Source organism: Pogoniulus pusillus, chromosome 9 (genome assembly GCF_015220805.1).
Source record: "Pogoniulus pusillus isolate bPogPus1 chromosome 9, bPogPus1.pri, whole genome shotgun sequence".
Classification (NCBI taxonomy): domain Eukaryota; kingdom Metazoa; phylum Chordata; class Aves; order Piciformes; family Lybiidae; genus Pogoniulus; species Pogoniulus pusillus.
In genome coordinates, this window is record NC_087272.1 from 15,333,904 (window position 1) to 15,346,467 (window position 12,564).

At 39.4% G+C, this 12,564-nt stretch overlaps 1 long non-coding RNA gene across 2 annotated transcripts in view; it reads left to right on the top strand.

The window, feature by feature from the left end:
* Window positions 1–12,564, top strand: part of LOC135178102 (uncharacterized) — a 202,449-nt gene that overhangs the window by 115,779 nt on the left and 74,106 nt on the right. The window contains exon 1 of one of the 2 annotated variants that reach the window (XR_010303350.1): window positions 4,889–5,127. The exons of the other annotated variant lie outside the window; for it this stretch is intronic. This is a non-coding gene — a long non-coding RNA (uncharacterized LOC135178102). Of the gene's footprint in view, window positions 1–4,888; window positions 5,128–12,564 lie in introns of those variants that run through there. 2 annotated transcript variants of the gene reach the window in all.

A 12,564-nucleotide genomic window follows, 5' to 3' on the forward strand; every position in this document is an offset into this window, starting at 1 on the left:
TGTATCTTTCAGTAAGCCTATGAGTGAAGTAGACATCCCCATTGTTTTCCTTCCACATTCTGCAATCTAGTTCTTCTCACCAAAACATTCTAGCTAGCTCCAAACTAGCACAAGTCTGAAAAGACAAATCTTCTTTTCAAGGTTGCTGAATGTTAAGACCTGCCTCTGCCAACATTTCCAAAAAGTCCAAGTCACTCCCATATCACTGACATAGGCTTGAACATCTCCAGGGTAGATTAATTAGGCCAACTACTCCTCTTAGTCATCTACAAGAGAGCTGACATCATGACATCAATTACAAATAATCTTAACCAATATCAATTTTCCTGTTATGTTTGTCTTAGATGTTGATTCTTCTTCAGAGTAGCTCCTTTTCTTCTGCTGATGGGAGGTGGGAAAGCTGTGACTTGTATGATTCCCAGCACTACCACTAGCACCTGACTGTAAAAGTGTCTGACCTTTATCCAGAAATTGAGGCGGGTCAGTGTCTGTTTCAAGGCTCTGTAACTCTCTTTTCTAGATTAGAATTGTGCAGCATAGCTGGCTGTTATTCATTAAGTTTCTCTCAGACACACTTATTTTCACCCTTTGTATCAAGCCTTAGTGACCCACTCTGTGGAAGCTCATCCCTTTTATACAGCCTTCCACTTATTATGCCTGAGGCCAGCAAAGTCAAATGATGTATGTCTCAGGCCAGCATCTAATCAGAATGATTTGTAGGCACTCTGAGAGGAACCAAAGTCCAACTGGTGCCCCAGTGGTAAAAGCCCACTGATTAATCCCAAGGCTACACTTTGCTGTGATTTGCCATTTGTGCAGAATAAATAAAACATGATCCGTTTCATGGTCAACTGCTGGAAAACGGTTGCTTGTTAAAGCCTCTCTCTCACAAAAATGAGAGAGAGAGAGAGAGAGAGAGAACTTCTCTGGAATTTTACCCCAGCCTTTTTCAGCCTTTTTTCCCCCACTAAGATTGTTAATGCATAGGTTTGTAGTTCCCGTAGTGTTTCTTAATGAGTACATGATGGAATCCAGTAGATGCAGGGGGATTTTTTTTTCATCTGTTTAGACAGGATTGTGTACTCGCTCATAAATAGTTTTAAAGGAATGACATGCTAGCAAAGAGAAAGCAATCTTTTTGGAGTCCCAAAAACTAAGAAACTTGGAGTGTGATCTGCCACACAAACTACTGCTTTGTATCTCCAAATGTTTGACTGTTGTGGGGGTCTTTCTTTTCACTCTTCAGAGTTCATTTGCCAAAGAACAATCAAAATAACTGTTCAGATACATTTAATTTTTTTTGTTTTATTTTTATTGCTAATTTATTTATAACCTCATCGTGTTTTTGGTAGGGCTTAAAAAATTATCTCTTGGGAATAGATACTTTTTCTTGCATTATTCTCCTTGCATTGTGCAACATGATTGTAGTCCTCCAGCACAAGAACCAGAAGGGATTTTCTTTAGCACAAGGAGTGACAAAATTTGCATAGTTGAAGAAAGAGACTATTTTTTCTAGTTATCGTGCCTGAACATCACATTAAATTTTTATATAGATATAAGGGAACAGAACACTGCTGAACTGCATCATGAGTGAGGAAAAGCAGTCTGTTACTGATGCTGGAGTTGTTATGCAAACAGTTTTTTACAGCATCTAGTTTCCTATTAAGCTACCTTCATGGTCAGTGAGAGTTGACATCCTGAATCCAGGATGTTGGTGTCCTGGAAGGCTAATAGGCCTATTAGGTGTCCTGGCTTGCCCCACCCTTCTGCTGATGGGAAAAGCATGGGCAGGAGGAAAACAAAGGCTTGAACCGTTATGTCATAGAAGACAGGTGGTATTTCACCTACAAGACAGAGCTGCTGATGGGCATCACTGGCCAATGCAACTCTTTAGCTGGTGACTGCAAGCCATGGCTGGGTGCACTGTGTGAAAAGAGAGAGAAAGTGATGTATTTCCACTAAATGATTTAGGAGAAAGGTAGTGGAGAAAATAAATCAAAATATCATTGTTCTAAGGACTGTTAAAAAAAAAAAAGGAGTGGGAGAGGGATGTTTATTTTTAGTGTACTCTGGATTCACCATTCATGTTTTCTTGAGCAGTGCTGTCTTTGAGAAATAAATGCCTGTAACTATTAGTCATGTCTGACACTCTAGCTTAGTGTTGTAGCATAAGAGAACTGCTTACCGAACTATGCAGAGCGGGTGGGGTTTTCCCCCCCTTGAATTGCTGGTGTGTATTTAAGCTAGAGTGGTATTAATTTCCATAGTTTTAAGGGCACCTAGGTTTTGAACCTGGCAACAACATGTGACAGAGGAGTTAGAAAGATACAGCCCGATTCAAATGAGTCATTCTTAATTCTGAAGCGACACTTACTAATGCAACCATCTCCAGAAGATGTGAGCACCTCAGTCACTTAACCAAAGGAAGTTCCAGATGCTCAGGTCAAAACTAAAGACTTAAAGGACCAAATGGATTTTCATGTTTGAAACAATTTGCCTTCTGTGTGCCAGGGCATACTATAGGATTGATTCAGAACTGTAGGGATCCTTAGTACTCTCCCATTTTTCTCTCTGCTCAGTAACTAGAACAATAGGTAACACATCATTCAAAGGTAGCATTATTGATGCTCATGGTAGCATGTCATTTTAGAGGAAAGAAATGATTTGTTGGCAGTGTAGCCTTTTGCTTTATGATTTGGGCATTTTACATGCAACAAGATGTATGTAGTGATGCCAACTATGAAGGTATTAAAATAACTTTGGGTTTGTGACAGCTGCCAGAATTTGTCTTTTGTCAGCCTCATACCCACATTTTGTCTTTAAGAGTGGTTCAGTCCAGTCTTTTAGAGGTCTTTGCATACTTCTGGTACACTCTGTTAATACTTTTCAGCTAGAATTTTTCAAAAACTAAAATTCCTGCCCATTTCCCTTTCCACACATCTATACATTCAGCAGTTCAGGTTTTGAATTTTTTGATTGATTGTTGCATCTTGGAGATGAGAAGGCTCCAGGGAGACCTTGTTGCAGATTTTTAGTACCTAAAGAAGGCCTCTCAGTAAGATGGGGGCCAGTCTTTTCAGCAGGGCTTGTGACAGGACAAGAGATAATGATTTTAAACTGAAGGAGGAGAGATTCAGATCAGAAGACATTTTTTTACAATGAGGATGGTGAAACACTAGAACAAACTGCCCAGAGAGGAGGTGGATGCCCTATTCCTGGAAACATTCAAGGTCAGGTTGGATGGGACCCTCAGCAACCTGAGATAGTAAAAATTTTCTCTGCTCGCTGCAGGAGGGCTGGGACTAGAAGACCTTTAAAAGTCCCTTCCAACCCAAACCATTCTGTGGCTGCTTGGGCACCTGTACACCAAATTACTGTTACTAAAGTAGCTTTTATTGATGTTAAATCTTTTTCTGTGTTCTGCAACACATTGTTAGCAATACATAACCTCACTGGGAAAAGCCTTCCAGTGTGAATTTGGTAAGCATTAGTACCTTCTTTTTGTTTTTCCAGTTGACTACCAATATTGTATCTCTTGTAATGGAAGCTTCTCATCTCCTAATGAGCACGATTGTTGCAATCTTTCCGAGGAAGATTAATGCTAGTAAACCATGCAAGAGCAAGAGGGCACTGCAGCCCCAGCTGGCCATCACAGAATAGGCAAACATAGAATCATAGAATTGTTTTGGTTGGAAAAGGCCTTTAAGATCATTAATCATTATCTAATTCTACCAGGTCTGGTAGTAAACTATGTCCCTTAACACCACATCTATGTGTCTTTCAAACATCTCCAGGAAGGAGATTCAGGTAGCATCCTGAGGAGCTTATTCCAGTGTTTGACAAACCTTTCAGTGAAGAGTTCTCTTCTAATGTTCAATCTGAACTTTTCCTGCTACAACTTGCAGCCATTTCCTCTTGTCTTATCACTTGTTACTAGGGAGAAGAGACCACCACCCATCTCACTACAACCTTCTTTCAAGTAATTGTAGAGAGTGCAGAGATCTTCCCACAGTCTCCTTTTCTCCAGACTACACAGCTCAAAACCCCTCAGCCACCCCTGGTAAGACCTGTTCTGACTTCAATAGCTTTGTTGCCCTTTTCTGGTCTCTACCACCTTAAAATGGCATCTTGCCTCAAGGCAAAAGTAAGAATGAAGAATTTGTTGGGGAAAAAAAATGTTGCTGAATTGCCTGTCAAAACCACTGTCATTTTAACAGAAGTGTTAATGAAATTTTAGATTTTACTTTATGTTGAGTAAGTGTTTTGAAAACAGAACTGTAATGGAATCTGAGTTTTTTTTCTCAACACTGGATACTTCTGTATGATGACAAAATTTCAGCAAACAAGACTTTAGTAGCAGGGAAAAAAGCAACCAAACAAACTGTCTCAGTTCTAATTTAGATTTCCAGAGACTCAGATAAATTTGATAGAACCTATAACAATTTTATAAAGTGCTCTTCCCCCTTCTTTCCCAAAAGAAAGAGATTAGATGTGGGGAGAGGAAAGGTAAGCGCACCCAAATAAATCTCACTAGATTTAGAAGTTAAAAAAATAACAGTTTAGTTTTACAATAACTTAGAAAGATATCTGAGGTAGGGAATTTACAAAAGGTATAGGGAAGGGAAAAGCAAAATACAAAATAGTATGAATACAACCTGATTGTGATGGTCGTGTGGTGAAACAAAAGAGAAGCCAGGAAACAGATGGTGATGGTGATAAGACCAAGGTAGGGAGTGCAGAGAGAGAGTGAAACAGCAAGTCCCCCTGCTTTTATGGGACAGGAAGGGGGAGTGGGCTAACCATCACCTGGTGATGTTCAGACCCACCCCTAGGGAGTGGTCAAGACCACCTAGGGTCAGGTTCAGGGTTACTACCCCTGGAGGGTTAACCCTATACACAAACCCTTAGTAGTGGATTTTTGAAAAGCCTTAGTTTTATCCAAGAGACATTCTGTCTTGTAACTTGTTCTTGGGCTCTAATAAGGGCTGATTGCAAAATGTCAGTATAGCGCATGAGGAATTCTGGAATCTCCAGAGCAGCCCGTGTGAGAACACATATAAATCAGAAGGCTTCAAGGCTGGAGTGGAGAAGAAATGGCACCACTGGAATTCTAAATGATCAATCCTAGTAAGTAAATGACATCTTGGTTTCTTCTTGTCAATGCAAAGGTGCAGTCAGAGACAAAAGAAAGGTTGCTTACGGGAACTGGCCAGTAAGGTAGAATTTTCTGAAGATTTGCATTAGTTCATTACTACATGTAAGACTTCCAAATTGGATTTTTTTTAAGAGACATCTTTTATCTTTTTAAGCTCTTTGAGTCTATGTAATAGTTTAATTTTTAACACAAGTGGTTAGCCTTTAACCTTAAAGAGAATTGGTAAGCTGATTTAGAATTTATGCTTTTGGATGCTTCATCTGCTACACAGAACTGTAGGTAGAGGATTTTTTAGTTCTCCTTAGTTCTACTTGTGTGTGTTCTAATGTCTCCTCTTATCTGCTTGAATGATCCTCTCTAGTGCTGCTTTATGCAAATTACAGTACAACCAAACTCTTCTCAGAGATTGAAGGAGTGACAGTACATATTTTCAAGGTACACTAAATGAGAAATGTGTGATTTAAGCAGAGCATTCACACATTTGAATGAAAGACTGAAACTGTTGAAACTGGAGCTGCTGACAGGAAATTGATGTACCGGTTGCTATTTACCTAGCAGAAATTAGTTTTCTGTGATCAGTTTTATTAAACCAGATGGAAAAAGGCAAGCATTCCCTCAAGAGGGTTAAAAAAATCTTCCCTTCAAAGTTAAGAGTTAAATGTGAGTCTTCCCTGTGTCATTGCTGTTTTCTCATTGTGTCCCTTGCTGGTTTTTTTTTTTTTCTGGAAAAAAAAAAAAGTTATAAAAGAGACTAATAAGCTTTCCTAGTAGGCATTTTACCCTTCCTAGAGCCTCATCCTTGCCTTGAGACAATCTGGTCAGTGAAAGGAGCTCCATAAGAGCTCATTTCCTGAGCACACAGCCCAGCCGCTCTGTGGTAAAACATAAAGTTTTGTCTGAATAATGAAGATTATTTTCTGTCCAAACTGGTAACTTTTTCTAAATCAGACAAGTCCCTAGGGAATCTCACTGTCACAACAAGTTTCAGGTGGCTCGACACTCAGATGCTTCAGGACTGCCTGATCTGTCAGAGTTTTCCCTATTGTGGAGATGTAAATTAATATTTATTATTAATACAGCACCAAACCTATTAACTTTCCCATGTTAATCTGCACCTCAAAGCATTTCAAACCTGTTTCTAGAAAGGAGAAGATCTGCATCTGTTAGAATTTTTGGAACTAGAGTGAGATAAAAGAAATCTCTTAAATTTGAGACTGGGATAAGATTTTTATGTGAGATTCTTCAAGGAGCTTGGATCTGGTGCGTAGTCCAGAGTAATGACAACCACATCTCTTCCTAAAGCAATTAAGGACAGGGTGTTGAAGCCATAGTACTGCTCAATAGGAATCCAGTGGTTGCAGCATTTCCTAGTTGTGCTCAGGCTCTCATACATGTGTAGGCATACATACATGATACTTAAATACTCTGTATGCAATGAGAGTGGTAAAATGTGGGAAGAGGTTGCCCAGGGATGTTGTTGGAGGAAGTGATTTTTGAGGATCCAATGCAATCTCTGAATCTGAGAAATTATAAAAGGTGCCTCGTTACTATGAAAGATCAGAGTGGATCTGTGCTATTTAAGGCCAGGATGATTGTTACCTGGGAGATGTTCCAAAGTCCACTGTTTTTGCAGAGTGATAGTTCTTCAGCATTTCATTAAACCAGCTTTATCTTGCTTGTCTACTTTCCTACTAAAATATAAAGTGGATGGAGTGGGTGGGGATTTGGGATTTGGGTGTTTTGGGGTGGTTTTTTTTAGGTCTAGCTATAGTAAATCTATCTGGGAACTAATCCTGAAACTAATCACTTGTATTTTTCAAGTCTGTGTGCCTGAAATTAAACACCTGCATCCACATCAGTCACTTCAGGCACTGGAAGGAAAAAATGAGTCTTGCTTTTGAGAGTGGTTAATTCAGAGAAGAGACTTGCAAGTATGAAAGTAACAATTAGTGCCAGATGAAAGTGCTCAGCACTTAAAAAATCAGGATTCTAGGCAAATTTTCACCAGCCATATTTGAATGTTTGGGCCATTGTGTTTTTCTGTAGTAAATATTTTCTTCCTCTTTTACATTTTAGGGGTTTTTTTTCAATTATTTTAGGTATTTTGCTTTCCTCTCAGTCTCTGTTTCAGTTGTCATTAACCTAGCCTATTGTTAGTAAATCATGGGAGAGTGGAATAATGCAAATATGACTGGAAGGATTATTGCAAGATTGCCTACCCATCAGTTCTTCCTAGAGATGAACACCAATATCAAAACTAAGACATGCAACAGAGCACAAAGTAAAGACTGTTCCCACTACATTAGCTCGGGTTGTGTACCCATGACTGTACTGTCAGAAGAAAGCAGTGCTACCAGGAGATTAAAATCAGAATGCAGTCTGAAAGAAAACAAGTTGAAATAGCAGGGTATCTCTTCCATACCAAGGAGGTTTTTCTTCCTGAAATTCTACCTGAATTTTAAGGCATTTCTGTGAGGAGGTGACTGTAAGGCTTCAGGATACAGAGAGACACAGTCTGCAGGTTAGACATGAGACAGAGGATGCATGAACTCACCGAGAAGGTAAAAATAATGGAAGCAGGCACAGCAGGGAATAAGGAGTGATGAGGCAGGCAGAGCCAACTGGCATGGAACTAATAGTTACACTGAAACTTGCCCCAGGAAAAGGTGAATGTGGGTAGTTTTTTTTGTTTGTTCATTTAGTTGGGGGTTTGTTGGTTGGTTGGTTTTTATTTTTTGGGGAGAAGGGTGTGTGTGGTGTGGTTGGGGGTTTGGGTTGGGGGGGGGTTGGTTGGTTTGTGTTTGGTTTTTTTTTTCCCCTCTACTCTCTAACAGGGTCAGTTTTTTATCTGAGCATTGAAATGAGCCTATCTGAGCCTATGGAAATAGCGTAGTAGTATGGGCATTTAAGAACAGTTTTGACAACCTATTCCTTGCTTTACTATGCTTACTATTCATAAAGTTTTTTTTCATATATGCCTGTTTGTCCACAACTTCTCTCCTGTTAGTATTATTGCCTTCTAAAAGAAGCATTTTATTTCTCTAGTAAGTCAGAACACAACGTACTCTCACTTTGTTTCCAGTGTTTCAGCACCTGATTCAACTTACTCTTTGTCATGTATGAGCATGATTTTAATGGTCTGAGTTGTCTCTGGCATTGTGACAAATGAACCTATGAACCTCATTTTTCAAACCATTGCAGTTTGTAAAGATGGATTGCAGGTTTCCAAGAACATCTAGAATCTTAGAACAAATATGAATTTTATTAGTTCAAAGCAATAAACAGCTTTTAATTTTTAAATATACTTGTCATAGATAATGTGCACAGCTTGTGGTTATGAAACTTTTAATTGATGCCTGAAATCTTATGAAATTAAAATATTAATTCAAGCCTCCACTGTGACAGCAATTGGGAGTGCTGGTTACTTGCTCTTGCTACCTGTTGGCTAGGAGAAGTGGTATGCAGTGCCATAAATGTCTTCACAGTTAGTAATGTGCTGGTCAGATAGCCAAATTCCTTGTGCAGAACTGAACTGCTGTGCAGTGGGTCAAGGTTAGTGAGTTTGAATGAGTGTAACTTTTTTCTGAACATCTGTGTAAATGAGTAGTGCCCTGTTCTGTTCACTAAGCAGCATTTTTGATTTACTGTGCAGACCAATGAATTTGAAAGCACTTCTTTCTGTACTCTCAAGTAATAATAATCATGCTGGGTTTTAAACAGCAAAATATGGTCAGAGCAAATGTGGCAAACTCTATTTTGGAAAACAGCTGTGAGCTCCATTGCATGCTGATATTACTGTTTGAGAAATGCTGCTCTCTTAGTTCTGTTATGGAAGACAGAAACAAGTATTTTTCAAAAATGCAGTGGAGATTACCAGAAAAACGTGAAGATGTGTGCTTTAGGAAAAACCTGGCTTATGTGCTTGTCAGTGACCTGCAAGTGTAACTGAGGGTAAGGCCAATTAGACATGGGGCGTTAAAAGACACCACAGGCTTGCTTTCATTCATGCCAGGACACAAAGAACATGAAACTAAGAACAGCTTTTAGTGCACAGCAGCAGAACAAAGGCATCTAGAGAGTAAGTTGAGCAGACATCCTCCCCAACAGTTTTCTCTACTTTTTAAAGGAGCCCAGAGATCCAGCCCAAAGAAATTCTGTTTAGAGGTAGCATGCTCACTTATTGAATTTCTCCTGGCTGCTGCTATGGACATGGCCAGGTCTATGGGCAAGGCAGGGCTGCACAAGAACATTAAAGAAACGCAGCGGCTTTTGAACAACAGCTACAACCTGATACTTCAGGCAGATATGCCTTAGGTGAAAAGCAACAAACGTTAGAAAACAGAGTTGTATTATCAACATGATTTACTCCCTTATATTTGTGAGGAGTTCTCGGTTCATATCTTTGATGGGCTGTGGGAGAAAACATTAAATACAATCTTGTACCCCAGGATGCTGAACCCCGTAGAGTTGACAAGCAGACCTGAGGCTTAGTGCAGGACTAGGAGACTTAGGGAGAGGAAGTGGATGGTACAGATATGTATGTCTTTCATACAAGGTTTGAAAGCAAAACAGATGGGTCTTTTATTTGCAATTCAAAGAGTGCAAGGGAAGATTCCAGGACAGACAAGCTCCCAAGGACCAGGCAACAGTGCTGGTCAGGAAATAGCTACCTACAGAATTGTCCAAAAAAGTGAAGAGGGAGTTTTCCCCCAGAGTGTAACAGCTGGGTGAATTACCCCACATGCTTATTACTAGCATTGTAAATCTAGAGCATGGTTCCGTTTCAGGGAGAGGTGGTTGTCGAATGCAGATGCAGAGCGGTTACCTTTGAGGTGTTAGTTCTGTTACTTGTTTTGCTGCATGTGCTTTGTGAAGCTAAATTATTTTTGTATTGGTTTCCTCATCCATAATCTAAAGATTAATAATAGGCTATGCTTTAGAGAAATTTGCAGATGCTAATGAATTCACTTGCTTAGCTATCTGTAGGTTGCATGTGATCTGGAAGCAAAACATATTGTTCTACAAAGCCTGAGAAAGTTTCTTTCACATGAGCAAGCTTTTTATCCTGCCATACAATGTAAAAGCTATGAAAAAGATGTTGTGCACTAAATATTACTTCTCCAAATATTGTCAGCCAAGTGAGACTGTGGAGGAAGATGATTTGACCAACTTTTTAAAATGTGTTTGAGTCAGTGATACAAATCACATTTAGGAAATTACTAATTCACATCTAGATGAAATAAATTTCCTAGTGTTGCCAGGAATGTTAAAACAGAAGCCAGGTTATATGTGATACTTCCAATCAAAAGCAAATAAGAAATGCTTAAGTACTGTTTTTGTAAACAACAGCAATGGATGGTTAGATTTTCATCAGCTTTATTCCTATGGGCTGTAGGGGATACATGCGTATCTGTCATGACTGTTTGTCTGAATTGGCAAACAACACATTAGAGGCAGGTTTCCTTGCCAACCAGTACACAAATATAATATTTCTGAGTAGGTGGGGGATAGAATAAAAATGTGTATGTGGTTTTGTGTTGGGTTTTTTTGGTTGGCTGGTTTTAAATCTCCCCCAAAATGGCATTTGTATGACATGATTAGAACCTCCCTTAATTTTCTTAAGCCTTTCAAACGAATTTGAAATAAAGGGCACAGTTCCTCCCTGTGGTTTGGGCTCCTAAACTGTTCCCCTATGCAGATCAAGCATGAAAGCAAGGTCAAGCTACCAAGGCTTTTATTCTTTGTTTGCAGAATTGTGATAGTATACAAATCACGTGGTGTTGCTGACTCCTCTTCCTGCCTATAGATGACCTCTTTTCCTCTCACCTCAGTTAGAGACGAAGGGGGAGTATAAGAACAAATACATCCATGTTGCAGGAATACTTCTCAAAAACACTCAGATGATAGGTTCTGTAGTAACACAGTGGAATAAAGGTAGCATTTTTTCAGTTGTTTACAATTTTAATCTCTGGTATTTGATTGGGTTTCTGTCTGCACTGGTTTAGTTACAGAAGAAACCTAAGCAAACAGTGGACAACAATCAGTTGTTGGTTCATGGCTGCTATTTGAGGTCAAGATGCTTTCCTCATTCCTCTTCCCAAACTGACAAAACATATATAGACACCTCAGGTCACTCAGCTTCCTTGTCATTTCACATTTTCACCAAGCTGAAGCACAAATAACAGTTTTGCTCCCATGAGTAACTAAATGCTAAGTCAGTGCGTGGTGGTTCCTCTGAAACCTCCAGATGTCTCGTAGCGTGACTGGTAGATTTGATTAAACGGCACCCATAAGACTGTTGTTGCAGGGGAACGATTAAGCCTAAATTATCTGAAAGACTCTGACTCAGGCTATAAACAATGCAAGAGCAATTGAGAGACCCTGAATCATGAACTGTGACATGATATATCCTGGAGTTCAATAAGCTAATGGTGCTATTAATGACTAAGCTAAAAGCAAGAAGAGGTTTTGTTTGCTTCTGATTTCATGTCTTCCACCCTCAGTCTCAGTGGGTGGCAAAACATACAAAAGTACTTTTGAAGCGCAGGAGGAGGGAAATACAGAAGAGAACAAAGTAGGAGCAGAGAAGCAAAGGGATTTATGTTTTTGTTTACATCTGGAAATTTTCCTGATGTCCCTAAGGTAATGGCATTCACAGTGAATGAAAGAGAGAGGGAAGGAGAAAGGCTCACAAGCTCTTGTTGGTGAGGGGAATAAAGAAAGAGGGCAGATAAGAACACAAAAAAGGAGAATATAAAATACAGCCAAGGGAAAGCAGAGAATTTTTAGTCAGGAAAGGGAGAAGGAAGGAAAAAAAAAAAAAAAAAAAAAAGAGATGTCCAAATGGTTGTCAGGATTCTTTATTGTCTTTCCTAGACATACTCTTAGCAGTACTGGCAATAGTGTTCAGAGGGAGGTTCTTGTAGGAGAAAAATAAGCCAGTCAGTACACTGTTTACAAATTGCACTCCTGAAAAATATACAAGAAGATTACCTGAAATTTTCACCTTTATTGGCACAAAGGAATTTATTGATCCAAAGTAGGCATTCTCCCTCCTTTTTAGTATATGATGGTGTCAGAAGATGAATAGCTCGCTCCCTTGGGAAAAACATATTATCTCATAATAAATAAACTGAAATTTTAGTGACAGACCTGACAGAGGGGTTTTATCTTATTTTCATCATACCTGAAAGAGAAGAGAAGTGGAGTTAAGTCTCTCTTACTGTTTTCCTTAAATTAAATGAATGGAGTAGGGAGGGGGAGGGAGAGAAGGGCCTAATGCTGAGCCAACTAAGTTATACTTCCAGTCATTTTGATAGCAAATGAAGGTACTTCTCAAGGATAACTAACCTGATGAAACCTTATGCAGTGGTCATGGGGAATTGCTGCCAGAACCAGAGAGAAGTGAG